Genomic DNA, 16691 nt, shown 5'->3' on the forward strand with positions numbered 1-16691 from the left:
ACACACTGGAAATCTAGCTCAGACCTTGTACACCATGGAAATAAGTAAACATAATCCTTGGAAAAAGTATTTCAGCATGAGAAACACTCCATCGACTACCATTAAAAATGTAAAAGCTAAAGGCTGAATTCATCAGCTAGATGCTTCTCGCATATCTAGTTCATGTCTATCCAACAAGAAAAGAAAACAAGTGACACCAAGAATTAAGGCTAACATTTTTCAGTAACTGTGGTGTACTACACGAACCCCACAAATGTTCGCTATATGAGGTACTGAAAATTTATCTAGTTCTTTTTCAAACAAAGTGGAAATATTTCTACCAAATCAAGCAATACATAATAAGCCTTCAGTGAAAAATCACTTTTGAATCTATATTAGTGGAAATAAAATAGAAAAAAAATTCACGACCTCAGCTGCAAGGAGACAATTTTCTTCTCACCTTAGGGGGACACGCTTTGGATATAATGGATGATGACTTCTATGAAGTCTAGAAGAAAACACTAAGCATTCTATTTGCCACCCCCTGGACAGCCTATAAGGCCACACATCTAGAAATGCCATGTAGATGGACATTTTTTCAAGTAAAAGATGGACACTTTTTCAAGTAAAACTTTTTTCCTCTTGCCTCATCATTTTTCAGACTGGATCTTTCAATGACAAACACTCAAAGTGAGGTTTTTTGTTTATTTTTCAAAAAAGATTCACATCAGAAAAAAAATCAAAAAGATACATACATCTGCAGAGAAGTTTTATGCATTTTTCCATCACTTTTCTTTGCAAATAAGGCTCCAAGATCTTTCACATTCCAAGTTTTTATAACAATACTGAAACTTCTAAGGGCTGACAATTCTTACCAGTCCTCCATTTGTGTAAGATTTCCCATCTCAGTGTTTGTTTGTTTTCTTTTTTTTTTTTTTTTTTAATTATGCTCATCTGTAATACACAGCTATGTATCCTAACTCAAATTCCAACTGTTCAAACAGTAATTACAGAAATGAACAGGAAAACACACTAAATGTCACTACAGGTTGGAAAAAAAAAAAAAAAAAAAAACTTTTAACAACACTACTAACAACACTATTCCTACAGTTCATCTTCTGGGGCAATATTTTTGAGCTGTAGCTTCCATTAAATTTATTCATCTGTTAGCAACCAAATAAATCAGCAAGATTTTTATTTACTCATACTCTTAACACATACAGTGAATGGACAAATAAAACTGATCTCAACGTATTATCTCTAAAAGATATAATCACTGACAACAATAAAAAAACGTTTCACTGTCGGAGGCTGGGGAAGAATACTAGCTCTATGTATGTTATATAGGGATAAAATGTTTTATTCATCTTTACAATTTGTCCCATTATAACACTTCTTCAGTGACAGCAGAATAAGAAATCAATCCTTTTTCCCCACAGTTGAACCAAGAGGCATTTTTAGACTAAAAAAGGTCAACGTCACAAGATCATTTTTTGTACAAGACTGAAAAAGAAAATGGATTGACTGGTAAAATGCAGCATGTTTAATGAATACAAATAAACATGAGCTGCCTGCTGGTGATCAATAGTAGTTATATGAAATTAATAACTGTATCGTTTGCAGTATGTTTAGGAAAATTAGTTTATGAATGTTTTTTGTTAATCAGAGAGCACATAATTTACTCTACAAAAAATGTCTTTTTATTCAATTCAATCGTTTGACAACATAATTACAACGACTAATTGTATTTTATCAAAACACAAACAACAGGGATTTGGAATTAATGGTTCTAGACTTCCTTTTCATTGCATTTCAGAAATAAAGCGGGAGCCAATTGTATAGAAGTTACGTATGTATACAATGGCATCCTTTATGAGGCTGTTGTTTTACTACGAAACCTATTTCAGTTCACAAAAGGGCAGTCTTATTCTCTCCCCAAAGCAGCTGAAAGAACATTAGCAACAAATAAACGTCCCCCTGCTGTGCCTACATAAAGTGCCCGTTCCCCTCACGAAGCAGCCAAGCAATCCCACTTGGTGCAGATGCAAGCACTAGTGTTCATGTATTCTGCATGATCTCAAGCAAAGAAAGGCACCTGTCCACCCACCATGAAAAGACATCCCCCTAAGAACCTCTCCTCATAGATCACTAGCTTCCTCCCACATTATGAAATGGTGGCTGTCCATCACAAGAAGTCCTTCTCCAGACACTTTTGCTCAGCAGCTTCATAGGGTTTATACTGAGGTGTATACTGACCAAAGATGGCCAAACAAAGAGATGTTTGTCTCCATACAATACAGAGATGTGAGTAACTCTGCCATGTCCAGCAACACAGTTTAAGGAACACTGAATGCAGTCAAAGAGTATGCCTAGGCATCTGAAAGATGATTTGAGGAGGTATCTGTCTTCATTTGGAAACAACTGTTCTTTAGAACCAGCATGAATTTTCCCAGTCAGAATAATTTTGGCTGCAGTAATCCCCGTCCAAGTGCTATTATTAGTAATTAAGTTAAATGACTGCAGTTCAACTCGAAGTATTATTTACAGCAACATAATATTGTGTCCCACCATTCTTTTCCTGTAAAGTTCTATTCTTTACAAGACAAAAAAAACATGTGATGGGGAATACATTTTCCAAGGCTGATCACTAGGTACCAAGCCAAACATTTAATCAACATGCCTTAGGGAAAAAAAAAAAGAAATCTGAGACCGTAAATTTGGCTCAGTGCTAGTAAAATACCAGCCCACAGAAGTGATCAGAGTTCAGGCCTTAGATGTTATCCTTCTTGTTCTGCCCAAAGAAGAACGTCAGAGATAAAGGGCTCACAGCACCATGGTCAAGAAAGGAAGTATGGTAATGTTGAATTCCTTAATGCACAGGGATGTACTTTATTCCAGAAAACATCAACTTCTACCACAGAATACTGGCTTTGACACTTGCAAATGATGTTTCAGTGTGTTTCAATAGAGCTAAAATGCAGTCCGATATCTCCTAAGAGCTTTGAGGAACACTGCTAGAGCACAGGGGAAGAGAGCATGCATATTATTTTTGCACTTCTGCTTGTGTAGTGTTACTATCAGACCATAACAGAGTGTCACAGAATCGGAAAGAGTTATGGTCACTTTCTTGCTTAGGGAATAACTCAGTGCTAGTTCATACTAGCCTTGAACTTTGTATAAACACCTTCCTTGTCAGACCACCACAGCCAGATAACACAGTGTTGAGAGGGCAGCGTTCAGGCTATGCCTTCTCCCTGCTCACCATTTTACGGGACAAACCCAGAGTTTGGAAGTGAGCACTTGCCTATACTCACTACCTACAAAACAGCTCAGAAATATCAGGGGCACTTATCCCACCTTGTGCTATTGTTCAATTCGTCAGCCAATCTGCCCCTTAAGACATGAAATCTGGACATCTTGGATGAGTACATAACGTCTACAAATTGCACTTCAGTAGAAGACATCCCACAGGCACATCACCTTTTTCTCTTGACATCATCAACATGTTTGCTAAGCTTTGAGATGCCCTTTCAGTAGTTTACACTTCAATGTACCCTCCTGTCAGCCACTGCTCAGACTGAGCAAGCAATCAGAGCCTACCAGTAGAATACCAAAATCCCCAAACCCACCCTGACCTAGCCTTTCCCAGATGTGGGGAAAAAGCTTCAGAAAAATGTTCAGTCTGTTTTACTATTTTTCCTATGAAGATTGTGTCAATCATTAATTCTTCATTAGGCTATCCTATAAGACTCCTCATTGAAAAAAGGCTGCACCATAGAGACAAGTGGTCTTTCCTCCTCACATCTCAGTCACAGACAAGTGAATTATCTTCCCGGAATGGATGTGTCTTAACAAGAGAGTGAGATGTTCTCCCCTCCGCTAACACACTTACTCCAAATTTTGACAGCCCAAACAGGGACCTACACGTGAAACATTTTTATACCACTGCAGGCAAAGAAATTTGTGAAGCACGGCTTGTTAAATAATGAAGGGAACGTTTGGGTTCAGCAAATAGTGACTTTTCAAGCATAGCATCAGGAAAGCAGGGAATGAGAGAGCTAGCTACCAACATTAAAACAGGAGTCTGAGCTAAACAGAAGGAACACCTCTTGTGTAAGCACGAGAAGTCTATTTACGTAAAAAACACACGCAATATGCAAGGTTCAGTCACATTGGTGAAAAAAATGAAGAAGGTCCATCTATGCATACTGGTCTATTTCTATACCTCAAAACTGTTATTTTGAACACTTCTGTTCAATTTCTGGTAATTGGATCTAATCACTTATAATCAGCAGTCTTCAGTACAATACTCATAGGGTCTGTGAACTATGAACTGAAATGTGAGACTACATAACTCTCACACAAAAATACCTTTTTTTTATTTTTATTTTTTTTAACATTGTACAGGCTGTCCCCAAAGGGACCAGAGCTCTCACAACATCACGAAACTAATTTAGTATTCTTATAAGTACAAACATAAATAACGTTCTTACTCAAAGAATGGAAAGAATAAATGGTAAATGAATAAAAATAGCATTTATACGATGGGAAAGAACTATAAATCAAAGCTGAAGTCAATGATAATGGCTGCACATATAAACAAGTATGCACAAGGATCTAAAGTGGTGGGTGGGCGTGCTCAGATCTGACTCCAAAGTAGCTACTGATTTCAGTTGAAATCTGTGGGACTGTCCGTATGAATTAATGTATCTGCATATATTGGGTATGACTGTTCAGTCAGAACTACAGGTAAAGACTATTTTCACATACCACCAGTTAAAAAGTAAAGTCACATTTGGGCATTAGAAACTCTGGTAGCACAAGAAGCTGCTTCCATCCCTGAGCAAGTTATCTGAGCTGGCATTGGCCACCTCTTCAAACATGGAGGTTCTTCTGGTTTAGGTTGTTTTTAAAAACAAACTAAAGTCATAAAAAAAAAAAAAAAAAAAAAAAAAAAAAACACTCCCAGAAGGTTGCATCATTTCAAATTGATGCATTTGCATCAAGTTGGAGTGGAGTTTGCATCAAGGTGGAGTTCAGGTGGCCATCAGCGTGAAACCACCAGAGCGCGCTACACAGGATCTCATGCAAGTATCCGCAGAAAATGACCATCAGATTCTATTGATTATGTTCTGTCTCAGTAATCAAAAAGGAGCATGGTCATTACCAAGATCAAGAAGAGAGAAATGCATTTTGAGAACAAAACTTCTGCTCCTCGAGACAGTAACTTTATTCATAATAATGAATACTTTGTACATGCAAGTCTTCAGGATGCTTTGATTAAGGTATACAACATTTACATCAATGCTATCTTGCACACATAAGAACTCAAATATGAACACATTGTACCCTGCCTTTACAGCCCTGTAACAGAATAGTTGCAACACAAGACTGTTACTTGGTTGTCTTTGCTGTAATCCATTAAGCATGGTTTCCTCTAAAGGCGCATTCAATTTTTTCCAGAGTGTTCCAGTTATTATAATATACATAGTGAACACTAATTTTGTACTATCCTAGAATGGACTGGGATTGTTCAGAATACAAGAACAGACCACCTTGTAGCAGCAAAACAGTTCCAAGGAAAAAAAGGTGAGGATTTCAGCCATCTTACATTTTTCACTCATTGCTGGTGGTTCACTTTTCAAAGTTGGTGCTTCTTTTTAGCTGGCCACGATAACAGATTATGCACTGCCTCTAAACTGAAGGTGCCAAAAGAAAGTCTTCCTCCTGCACATCAAGATATGGCTCAGCCTGGAATTTAAACTAAGGAATTATGCAAAGCTGTCCTACAGTGAAATAAATCCACAACTGTCAGACTTCACTACTAATCTCTCTTTGCTAAGATTAGTCTCCATACACTAAAGAAACACAGTGCACTTACATGCTTGCTGCGTTGGAAAAACACTCCATCTTCGCATGCAAAAACATTGCCAGCCTTCTACAAACATGGCTGTCATCATGACAAAGATGCCAACTCTAAGTAAGTATTGACAATGGCTGTCTAAGCACTAGTTCATTTTAAACTGATGCCACGCCACTGTGTCTTTCAGCCTCTCTGGTTCATCAGTATTCTGTGCACATACTATCTGGAAAACGTACACAAGATGTTCCTTACTTAACTATGACTTCTCCATAAACACATGTATATAGCTACAGCAAATACCTTGATCCATTGCTGTACTACTGGTGCTTTCATCTACGGGTGCCACAAAGCCGATCCCCAGCTCCACATTAATGTACACAAATGATTGCCAAGGACCCCACCAGGACAGTGAGCAAAGACAAGCACAGAGCTCAAGCTCAGCACTGCCAAAAGGACCACCTTACCAGAAACCACACATTGGTATATGTTTGAGTACCTCTGCACAGAGCACGTCTCTTGGTATAAGGATCAAATTAGGATTCAAAGTATTTTTACTAAAGTTTGAGACAACTATCGTGTCTCGGAGCTGAAGGGCATGAAATCAATATTATATTAATCACCTCAATGTCAAGCTGAAGCAACAGTTCCCAGCATTTGTCATCCTTTCAGCTGGCAGCACCCAGCAGTAGAGACGCACACATTAAACGAACATTTGATAAACAGCAGCAGAAGAGTTGACAGCACAGAGACAGTCAACACATTAAAATATTTTTATAGTGATGCCATTCAGCATTTTCTAGACACAAATTCTAGATGAGAATATTAATCCACAGACCTGTGGAGTTTATCCTTTTAATCCTCGGTGGCCATATCCCTATGCTCAGGTATCAAGGCTTTGCTTTAATAACACCAAGGACATCAGAACAAGAGCTTACTCAGAAGGAATGGGCATGGGGCGGGGAGGAGGAAGAGAGGTGCCTTCAAGCAACTGGATCTCATATTCTTAAAAGAGATTATTAGAGCTGCCAGCTAAAGGAAATACCTCCTCAACTTAAGACGCATAAGCTTTGGCTTTTAGCACTGCAGCCCTCCATTAAAATCCTACCATCATCTGGTATATAAGCAACTTATGTCTGGTATATAAGAAACCTAGCAACACAACTAGTACTACCAGCACAAGCTAGGTAGTCAGAAGACAATTATGTTCTTGTTTGCAGACAGTACATAATGTTAAATCACAGAAATATCTTTCTAGAGGTAAGAGCTTGGTGTCCTTCAAATTACAGGGTGCCATTCTGCCTTTAGATATGCATATATAAAACCACTGCAATCTCTGCCACACCTCTGATTTTGGTCTCCAATTTTCAGCACATTTTTTCTGGTTTCAAAACTCCTCCCTCCAACCCACTCCCCACTGTTTTAGAAGAGATATCTTTCTAAATACCTGTTTTCCACCATAATCTTAAAGACAACAGACTACAAATGTGCTTATACCCCATTCATAACCTTTTAACATACGTTTTCCTCTGTGCTGCTAGGGTCATTATCTTCCCGTTGAGTATTTTTAAAGTAAATGGATTTATGTTAAGACAGGGTAAGTAGCAAATGCCAGAGCAGAAAAGGCCTTGACACTACTTATTTTTTTACAGTCTTCCTCCTATGATGTTTACAGCTCTTACTATACAGCCGCTTACTCCTAAGAATACTACAGCTCTCCAGAAGAGTAGAAAGAGGCAAGCTCATAAGCTTACTGATTCTGTTTGTTGTGGAAATAGGAAGAGAAAATAAAATACTTTCCTCCCACAAACCTCTGATGCTCATAGGAAACACCTTCCGGATACCAGTGGACTGAGGTAGTACGAGGAAATGGCACGAGCCAGCTATTTCGGTCAGCGGAAACCAGTGGATCAGCCACCTGGTTTCACGTAGGTTTTCCCTGCAAGGTCAAGACGTCCCATTCTTCCTCCAGTTACATTAAGTGAGCTATATTCTGTGCTATGTCACCATGACTCGAGGGGCAGCCTACCTCGTGTCCAACGTACAGCAGTGCGTGGAAGTACCAAAATGTCAGACTGCTGCATTATGCAGTACGGCATGCTTCACTGAGGATCAAAGATCAGAGAGAAATATTGTTTGATCCCCTTCTTCCTCTCCTCTGCACTCCTTCAGCTGGACTTGTAAAGAACCAGGAAAGGGTAGGGGAAGCTATTTAGATGGAATCAAGTCCATCGTTTTAGATGGAATCAAGTCCATCGTTATTCCCTTTATGGCCTCCTTTTCAGATTCTCCGAGAACATGTGACCCACTCTCCATTGTGAGCCCAAACAAGACATATTAGCAAAGGTAAACATGTGAAACAAAATTCCTTAAATGTATTTCTAAAAATTAATAAATAAAATCCTAAATACTTCACAAGTCATTAGAGAATTTTTCTAAGGCACTTGCCCAACACACAATAATTGCAAGATAAGTTTCACAAACATACAAAACTAAGATAATAAATGGCTAACAGACTATTTAAAACTAAATGCAATGATTTTAATAGACCTTCATCTATTCCTCATGTACACACTTCAAAGAAAACTAAACCTTATTCATCCTTGACAACTTCCTGCTCAGTTTTTAAGACAGGGAAGGAAAAATTATTGTTGCTTAAACATTGCTTTTTTGTTGAGCATATTTTTGCAGAAGTCTCTGAAATCATTGTATTATTTTTCAGAGCATTCTAGAAGTAAAAGCAAGAACTATAGTTTTATCATCTCTATTATTACACGTTCATTCCATTTGTTGTTTCTTTGCCCTACAGAAGACTACCATCATTTCTTTGATAATCATAAGAACATATCTCTAAGAAAAGGATTTACAAGGGTGTATAATAATTTTGTATTTCTTCAAAAAGCTTATGATGCATCATCGTTTGTTTCAAAGCTTTCAAAGCACAAGAAACAACTCCTGCCAAATATGCATACAATATTTACAGCTGCAAGTAAACGTCTGCTCCTATAAACCTTTGGCTGCGCATGTAAATGAAAGTGGCTTTTAATATGTAAGGAAAGACATAAGGGCAGGGGAGGAGCAGGAAGGATCACTTTTATAGCAAGCATCACAGACAAGACTGTCTTCTAACATACATAAAAGGCTGTTTTAAGGAGCACACAAGGATCAGGTTTTTTCATGAACACAAAGGATAAGACAAGTGATTTACCTCACAAATAAGAAAACTGTAGCCTGCCCACTAAGAAAGAACTTCCTAACTTGAGTCATGAGCACTATAACTAGGCAACCTATGGAGATATTTTACCAGTATGTTTTTTCAGCTCAGGCACATCTATGCACCAGCAACTTCTTGTACCACACATTTACTAATTTTCTAAGCAGCACATTTTTAAACTGATGAGAACATTTACATGAGGCTGCTGCATTTAATCATGAAACTGAGGCAGATCCAACAACTTGGATCCAGCCACGACTGACTAGAAACAGCAGTTGTGAACCATGTGGAAGGAAATACCTGACAATGACTGCCTACAGACATTTGTAGAGTACAGAATGACATTTCGGTACTTCCATGCTATAGAGTACAGAAGCATGAATAAAACATAATATCCAAACCAGTATTTCTAAAGAGTTTCCAGTCTACGGAGAGGAAAAATAGCTGCTATTTACATAAAAATAAATAGCAACCTTGCACGTGCATGTTTGGCACTCAGTTTTGAAGATTTGTTCTGACATTCTATTTTTATTGAGCTCTCACAAACAGCTTCTTTCTACTTAATCTCATGAAGAGATGAGCACATGAACTTAAGCTGGCACTGCTCTCAGGCTTTGCTCTACTGTAAGTCTAAGCCGTAAAAGCATGACAGACCACAAGCCTTGAAAAAGCAAGCCTGCAGCATTGTGTTCACTATTGTGTGTATTATCCAACTGCAAGCTTCCACTTCAGTCATACAGGAGGATAAGTGCTTCTTCCAAACTGTATTACTCTACACCCTCTTACATCTTCTTAATAATTCAGTAAGCAGACAGATTTCCTTTCTGTGGCTGAATTTTAGGAAATCTGGCAGTGTAATCAAGTGAAACAATGAAAGGGAAAACTGTTCTGTGTACAGTAACCTTCCTGAAGGGACAACGTGACTCAAGTTCTGCATGTGTTAAAATGAGATCGATGGTTTCACGGGGTTGGTACCATTGAATAGGTTAATTATGATTCTGGTAACCTAAAAGGCCCTGTAAAGACAGATTCTGTCAGCTTGATAGCTAGCTGATTTTTACAGTGCTAAGAAAAAAAAAAAAAAAAAAGACAGGTGGGCTGCAGCCAGTAAATTCAGAAAGTATTGAGAAGGAGAATGAGCACTGTAATGCAGGTGCAGTGATCCATCTTTGTAACAACACATTCTAAACAGCCTGCTAACCTTAACAGAAAGGGCTGAAGGTGAGTGTGAAGAAACAACATAAGTACTGTTGAATTGAACTCAGTTATCCAAGCTCTAAAGACTCTTAGTTTATAGATACAAGCATTGACAATTTAAGAAAACACACACACACACCCCAAAAAAAACTAATGCTCCTAAAGCGTTTTTAACAGTCACTTCTCAAACTGCAAGATCCACTGTAGTTGAACTGCTTTGACTCTTGAGCAGTTCTTCAAGATGGACAGCTGCCATGTGGAAGGAAATATAAGCAAAAGACTTGCAAAAGTCAAATACAAGCATTAAAGAATAATTAATGCAGACAAATAATCCTTCTTTTCCTTTAAATACACCTCATTTGACAATGTGTGCTAGCTCAATCAATATTAACTCAAGACAAAAATGTTTTGTTAATAACACTTCTGTGATAAAATCAACTTTTGCTAAATGCCACTGACATCAGTAACATTACAGAAGAGAAATCTGGTGCAGTTTGCTGTTGATCAGTTCTGCTTTGAGCCACATCACGTTTCATTCATCATGCTGCACACCCTACCTCCTCACCCACAGGCAACAGAATTAAAAGGTCATATCTTGGCCAATAAAATATATTTTATCTGTTCTGAAGGGGAAAAAACAGTATCTCTAATCAGTCATCCAAACAAGACAGACTACCCGGAAGGTTGCATGCTGCTGCACATCAGTAAACATCTTTATCTAGGAACTGAAACGAAAAATATCAAACCAGTGAAGGTATGAAAGAAGAGCTCAAAGCCCTGTCAGAAGAATTACCAAATTAAAGCTGAGCACTGCATTCAGCAAATAGATGATACAGACATGGCAGAAATAAGTAGTGCTGGCAGCTAGGTATGGGTAGCACACACAGGAATTTTAAGTAACAGGGGAAAACACTTTGGATACTTTCTATATCTATCTGTATTTTCTTTTGGGTCTCTCTGCCAGTAAACATTTAAGTCAACTCCCCTTTTCTTTACCTCTTTGGTCTTACAAAAATACTTCCCTGTAATTGTAACAAACAAAAGTAATACCCTGCTGATAATAATTTCTGGATTCTTTTAATCCCCCAAATTGATCTCTCCTCCATTCTCTCAGCCTCACTAATCAAAATGCTCCAGGAAACAGTCTTTCTGGAACACAGGGAAATAACAAAGAGCGCCTAAATTGTATAGCCTGTTCATCTATCTCCACCACATGTCAGAACAAATCTTAGAAGGTGCCTAGAAGGACAAAAGCAAATTCGGATGCTAAGAAAATGAATTCATTTTTGCCATCCATGCTGCTATCAAAATGCACACAGCATACACATCATCTTGAAGAACTATCACTGTAGAACACAGTTTTCCTACTAGATTTACTGTAACCAAAGAAGACCAACTGGTATTGCATCCATGAAAAAACTGGGCTTATGGTGTTTAATCTGATGATGATCTGATATAAACCAAGTCTACATATACCCAACTAGACTGAAACAAGCTTTATAACCAAATCAAAGCAAATTGCACAGTGAAGGAGAAGGTACATCAAATGCCAAAACACAGTCTTAAAGAGCCTTGAGATGGAGAATCAGAATGACATGATTACCATAACAGCACAAAATAGCTGGCTAGGAAAGAAGAACAATGACAGTGTCCATGTCTGGAAAAGGTTTGGAGCAACAGGTATTTGAACACAAAGGGAAAATAAACACAGATTTCTTGATGGGGGAAAATACCAGAGAAAGAGCAAAGGAATGTAAACATTGTCTGTGGCAAAGAAGAAAAACAAAAATAAATTACAAGTTAAAAAAGAAAAGTCGTCAACTTTGCCAAGTACCCCTCAGTGAAGTTCAGCTTATGCTCTGTGGAAGAAATGAAGAAAAAACTGCTGTCATTTTATGTGCAAGCTATACTGAGTACATAGCGTGTCACAGTAGTTAAAGACTATCTATCATATTATGCAACCAATGCACAATTAAAGAGATGTATGGCATATAGGCACTTTAAAAAAAAAAAAAAAAAAAGCAAAGTGGGGTAGGGGGGGACTTTATTGTAACATTTTTTCCCCAGAAGCAACAAAAAAATTAATCCTCTGCTAAAAAAAAAAAAAAGAGAGAGAGAGAGACAGGAAAGGAAAAGAGAAATTAGTTTAACACTTCTGAAAACATTAACGAAATATTTATGGATAAAAGTCTTCCTTTCATTCTTTCACAGGCTTTCTCAAAATGTTATAGGCCAAATAATGTTTTTTCTTAAGCAATGGTCACCCAGTCCTAAAGCTCAATTTCAGTGAAATTAACAGAAGCTTACTTACTGAACCACACAATTAACTGCTCGCTTTACCACTTACCAAGCCTGAGCCTTCTGCACCAACAGACCTCACTCGTACACCTGCCAACCTCACCATACCACACACGAGCTCACTGAAGGTTGCTTATGGAGTGAGACAGTGTGGCACATGAGCACAAGTTCAAAGGACCTGACCTGTATGGCACAGAAAGGCTCGATCCACCAAGACACGCAAGCATGTGCTTAGGACCCATAGGCTTCAACAGAAGCTGTGTGTGCACTTGAGTTCTGTTTGGAAGAAAAGAGTCTAAATCTACTAAGAGTTAACAATTTCCCGTAACTCCACTGCATCAGGAGTAGCCCTGTGTGATCTGCAAGCGTTACTCCTTGCACAACAGTACAAATCCTGGCACTTGGCAGTAAGTATCCAGCACCGTGCCTTGGAACAGCTGGTTGTGCCACTGGAGCCATTTAAAGATTGAAAAATATGAAATAGTTACCTACACACCTACTTTTCTGTTCATCAGTTGTGGTTGGGAAACATTAAATTAAAATAATTAAGAATATATTCATTTTCCTTTGTTTCCCAGGTTTAAGCTTAAAGTTATTTTAGCCACTCAGTTCACCCTTAGTCCTATGTGCGGAGGACTAGCTGCCAGCAGTGACTGCAGCACTCTTGTTAGAGCTGAGGTAATTTAAGAGGAATGTCAGCATGCATTTACATTTCAAACTTTATTACTCTGCTTTAAGAGAAAGAATGCCTGCTATTGTCATTTAAAAATATTTACAAAATCTTTGGTATCTGGTTTTAGTCCTACAGAATTAAAATCAAAACTCCACATCTCCTTACATTGTGTGGCTTGTAAAAGAAAACAAACAATAATTAGAAAACTCACAGTGAAAACCAAGTTTTTAAAATCTGAGAAATGTAACTCCTCTGCAGTCTAGACAACGTCAAAGACTACTGTGGAGTTACAGGGAGCTACATGTGGATAGCTTTGCAAGTTATAAGCAGCTGTGAATCTGGCTGCCTTCAGCATCCAAGCCACTCAAACCCAGTTTCCTTTGAACATGCAGTTCCTACCATGAAGATCCACGAGGGGATGAACATCTCAAGCTACTGAGATCTACATCAGTTGCATAATTTTAACCTTAAATCAGAGACCACATTCTCACCCTTCCACCTACAACCCGAACTTCTCTTCTTTTTGTAGAGGGCAAAGGAACTTATTTAAAAATAGCCTTTTTTTTCTCTTTAGAGAACAGAATGATGGAAACTTCTTTGGTAGCCATGTGGCAGCAGCCTTTTTCTTACAGCATAGGGATCATTCAAGAATTCCCTGAGGACCATGAAGGCTTTCCAAAGCCATCTCTAACAGACATATATTGTATTATTATGTAAACCCAGACAAGAAATACACTATCTGAGCAGAATAAAGCACCAAAAATGGAGCTATGTGGTGAAGCAGAGAGGTAATTTACTCTTTGGCATCGCAAATAGCAGACAACAGAAAAAAAGAGGAGAGTTTCCATGATTCTTTTCCTATTAAACCAAATGCCTTTCTGAACATAGCCATCCAGATTTGTAACAGCAGCATTAGGGATAAAAATAAAAGCACATCGTGTCCAGCCTAAAAGCAAGCCCAACAAACTGAACCAAATGAAGGAACAACAATTTATTTGCTCTGTCCTCTCCTGCTCTGCCTAATACCTGCCATCAGGAAAGCCCCGTACCCTGGTGGTGGGGCCACTCTGCTCTTCTTCTCTCAGACACGGCTCCCAGGATGATGCCATTTTGATGTAGACACCTGTCCACTGGCAACAAGCACGAGAGCATCAATGCATTTTTAGCTGTCCAAAATGAGGCTATCGCATGGCGATACCTTCCAGTCACTATAAAACTTGCTTCCAAACTGAAATAGCTACCCAGGGGGTGAAAAGCTCTGTATCACATTCCTAATCCCCATAACAGCCAGTCTCCTCTGTGGAAAAAATAAATAAATAAATAAAAACTGTTCATAGAGGTTTTCTTATCTTATGAATCTTACTCCCTTGAAGATATTTCCCAGCTCACTTTATTCTGACTTCTACCTGAGTATTTCTGCAATGCACATGGAAGATATCCTGCTGATGATCATCTATTTGATAAAACATACTTCTTAATAATAAAGGACAGGTAAAAATTGGTATAATGTGGAGCTCTAGTGGTAGTGGGGAAGTAAAGCACCACATAACACAACTGTGAAACAGTAGGTACTGACCTTTAGTCTGAAAACAGTAAGTGAAAACATAACAAACGGATCTAAACAAGGAGAACAAAGCGAGACTGCTTGGAATCAGATTCAGCAGCATTTTGGCCTCACAGAGAACATCTCTGCATACAACACGATGAGCAATCCCCATTTTTAATGGGCAAGCTTCAACCCTGTAATTATTGCAGTTAAGCAACAGAAAAATAAGATCTACACAGTACACTCACGTCAGTCTTAAAGGAGGTAAATATACATATATATAGTACAGCAGTAAATCAAAGTTTCTTATCAAAACTAGCCAAGAGCTGAGCAAATCTACGTGTTCCTTTACAATAGTCTGTCGTGTACATTATTCTTTTCATACTAGCCACAGTAACTCCTATAGCAGCCAGTAAGAAATTCTGTTCTCAGTTGTAATATCAGCATAACACTGTGATACTGCACATTGTACACAAAATACTGCACAATGAAGTATTGAAGCTCCTTCAGACCAACAAGCTTGGCAGGGCTTACACCCCTAACCAAAAGAGAGCCTTACTTAAGTGCGTAGTTCTACTGGCAAACATTACCAGCAGCTCAGCTCTTGCTGATCGTCGCTACTCTACCTGTAAAGGTAACGTGCTCTTTTCTCCATACGGGATGTGAGGGTACGTAAAACACACTGTGTGTGCATCGTGCTTCATCACACAGAGGATGCTGGAATTCCTACATCACCCCGTGAAACATTAGCATCATTTTCTTTGCTTTTAAGATGCCGTTTGAACTTGGGTACATGTCATCAGATGTTTATAAATCTAGCACAATGTTGACGGTCAGACTGTCAAAAAGCACCACCAAAAACACAGACATCACTGTGTGCACACAAACAACTGATCCCAAAAGTGGAAATCCCCATTTCCAAAGTCAAGCAACATCACCAGTGGCATAAACAAATGCAGATCTGAATCCTCGGTGTGAAACCTGCCATCCCTTCCGAGGGGAACTGCTTTCATCTGCTGCTCCAGGAAAACAAGGCACCACTGAAAAAGCTCTTGTATGTACTCGCTGCTGACTTGCGATGCATTCTCTGCTTATTTTAATCCTTGTTATAAATTTTCACTTGGAATTTTTGTTTGACTTCCTAAACCGAGCACTCAGTGCCTTGATTCAGTACTACCCCGTTTAAGATCGGGTGTATTTCTTCTTGCTAGGGTGGATTGTTAACTTCTTCATAAGTGTTATTGCTCGGCATCTTCCAACCTGGCGCAGGGTTTTTAACTCACGTTTATCCTACCCAGTGCCACAATGGAAACGCAATACAGTTCTGGGCTTCACACCTTTCCCACCCAATGCGTAGGTGCTGACTGCAGAAACATCCCCTTGACCTGACTTAAGTGTATCTGAAACACGCGGGACGCAAACCCCCAGGATTACGAGCCTGAGAGGGGAGAGGTTTGCAGGCTGTGCCTGTTACCTGGTGGGCAGCTGCATTCTGGAGGCACTTCTCTCGCGACTCGTATTTTTGCCAAGTGCTCGTAGGACTTCTGTGGGTGAGAGAAGCAGTGTGAGGGGACACAGCGGGCTTGGCCAAGCATTGCAGACCCGCGTGCCTGCAAATCCTACAACTCGCTCACGGGCTGCACAACCAGCTGGGGCTCCTTCACTCGGACTCGACCCAGCCTCCATCCCTGACCCCTCCACCCCTACAACTGCTGAAAGAAACCCACCAGCTCTCTCCCACCTCCACCACCCCCTCCGTGAGCACCCCCGTACTTTTTTATTGCGTTTTTATTACAGACACAGGGGATAAGCACAGGGACTCACAGGAAGAAAACCCTTGGGGCTTTCCAGCGTGACGGCCACCCTGTGAGCCCCCTGATCCCCTATCAATGGTCACCACCTAAGTCTCCCAACCTCAATGGTC

At 39.3% G+C, this 16691-nt stretch overlaps 1 protein-coding gene across 14 annotated transcripts in view; it reads right to left on the reverse strand.

Annotated features, from left to right (window-relative positions):
- The window catches only part of COL25A1 (collagen type XXV alpha 1 chain), a 304146-nt gene that overhangs the window by 286182 nt on the left and 1273 nt on the right, over window positions 1-16691 (reverse strand). For all 14 annotated transcript variants that reach the window (XM_068681940.1, XM_068681944.1, XM_068681947.1 and 11 more), the window contains exon 2: window positions 16242-16311. The gene's annotated coding sequence lies outside the window, so the exon portion shown is untranslated. The remainder of the gene's footprint in view (window positions 1-16241; window positions 16312-16691) is intronic.

This window comes from Anas acuta, chromosome 4, assembly GCF_963932015.1.
Source record: "Anas acuta chromosome 4, bAnaAcu1.1, whole genome shotgun sequence".
Lineage (NCBI taxonomy): Eukaryota > Metazoa > Chordata > Aves > Anseriformes > Anatidae > Anas > Anas acuta.